This window comes from Phalaenopsis equestris, unplaced genomic scaffold (assembly GCF_001263595.1).
Source record: "Phalaenopsis equestris unplaced genomic scaffold, ASM126359v1 Scaffold000359, whole genome shotgun sequence".
Lineage (NCBI taxonomy): Eukaryota > Viridiplantae > Streptophyta > Magnoliopsida > Asparagales > Orchidaceae > Phalaenopsis > Phalaenopsis equestris.
Genome location: NW_018164801.1, coordinates 1,129,375 through 1,131,161, shown reverse-complemented (window position 1 = coordinate 1,131,161; position 1,787 = coordinate 1,129,375). Strand labels below are relative to the sequence as shown.

At 39.1% G+C, this 1,787-nt stretch overlaps 1 protein-coding gene across 2 annotated transcripts in view; it reads left to right on the top strand.

Annotated features, from left to right (window-relative positions):
• LOC110026218 (nucleobase-ascorbate transporter 1-like) overlaps positions 1 to 1,787 on the top strand; it is an 8,277-nt gene that overhangs the window by 2,767 nt on the left and 3,723 nt on the right. The window lies entirely within an intron of this gene.

The following is a 1,787-nucleotide window of genomic DNA, read 5'->3' as shown; positions in this document are numbered from 1 at the left end:
GGGAGGTTGTGGAGAAAGGCTACGATGAGCCAAGTGATGAGTCTGTTCTATCCACAACACAAAAGGATAGCTTACGAGACTTGCGAAAGAGAGACAAGAAGGCTCTCTTCCTCATCTATCAAGCTTTAGATGAAGATGGTTTTGAGAAGATCTCAAGTGCTACTTCGGCCAAACTAGCATGGAAGAAGCTCGAGGTTTCATATAAGGGAGCAGAGAAGGTTAAAAAGGTACGACTTCAAACTTTAAGAAGTCAATTTGATGTTTTGCATATGAAAGAAGGCGAGTTGGTCTCCGATTACTTTTCTAGAGTCATTACCATTTCCAATCAACGAAAAAGAAATGGTGAGAAGTTAGAAGATGTGGCTATCATGGAAAAGATCATCCGATCGATAGATTCAAAATTTGATAGTATCACAACCATTATCGAAGAGACGAAGGACTTACAAGTCATGACGATAGAGCAACTTCTAGGTTCATTGCAAGCCCATGAAGAAAAGAAGAAGATGAATGAAGAAATTGTCCAACAACTTCTCAAGACAAATCTCCAACCAACTCAGAAAGATGAAAGCTTCAACAACATTAGAAGCCACAATAGAGGACAAGGACAAAGTCATGCAAGCAAGCAAGGATGGAGTACCAAAAATAACTATGAGAAAGGAGAAAGATCTACAAGTGGACGTGGTCAAGGGCACTCAAATTCGAGGTATGATAAATCTCAAATTAAGTGCTATAATTGTAACAAGTTCGGGCATTATGCGAAAGAATGTAGAGCACCTAAGTACAAAGTGAATGAAAGAGTCAACTACATTGAAGAAAAAAAAGAAGAAGATGGCACTCTACTTCTAGCATACAAAGGCAACGAAAGAGGTGAAGATAGTACATGGTACCTGGACACCGGTGCAAGCAACCATATGTGTGGGAGACGAAGCATGTTCGTAGAGCTTGATGAATCAGTAAGTGGCAATGTGTCTTTTGGAGATGAGTCCAAGATAGAGGTGAAAGGCAAATGTAGCATTCTCATCCGTCAGAAAAATGGGAAGCATCAATTTATTTCTAACGTATACTTTGTGCCGAATATGAAAAGCAACATCTTGAGTTTAGGGCAACTCTTGGAGAAAGGATATGATATTCACTTGAAAGAAAATACTCTCTTCTTAAAAGACAATATTGGTAACTTGATTGCTAAGGTGCCAATGTCTAAAAATAGAATGTTCTCACTCAACATTCAAAATGATATTGCCAAATGTCTGAAGACCTGTTATAAAGATGCTTCTTGGCTCTGGCATCTTCGATTTGGGCATCTCAACTTTGGAGGACTCGATTTGCTTTCAAAGAAAGAGATGGTGAGAGGACTACCTTGCATCAACCACCCTGATCAATTATGTGAAGGATGTTTACTCGGAAAGCACTTTAGAAAAAGCTTTCCAAGGGAGTCAAGTTCAAGAGCCCAAAAGCCTCTTGAGCTCATACATACAAATGTTTGTGGTCCAATAAAGCCAAACTCACTCGGTAAGAGCAACTATTTTCTTCTCTTCATAGATGATTTTTCACGAAAAACATGGGTGTATTTCTTAAAACAAAAATCAGAGGTTTTTGGAATATTCAAGAAGTTTAAAGCAGATGTAGAGAAAGAGAGTGGTCTCAAGATCAAAGCTATGCGATCTGATCGAGGAGGAGAATTCACTTCAAAAGAATTTCAAGAATTCTGTGAAGCCAACGGAATACGTCGACTTCTAACTATTCCAAGATCCCCCCAACAAAATGGAGTAGCGGAACGGAAGAATAGA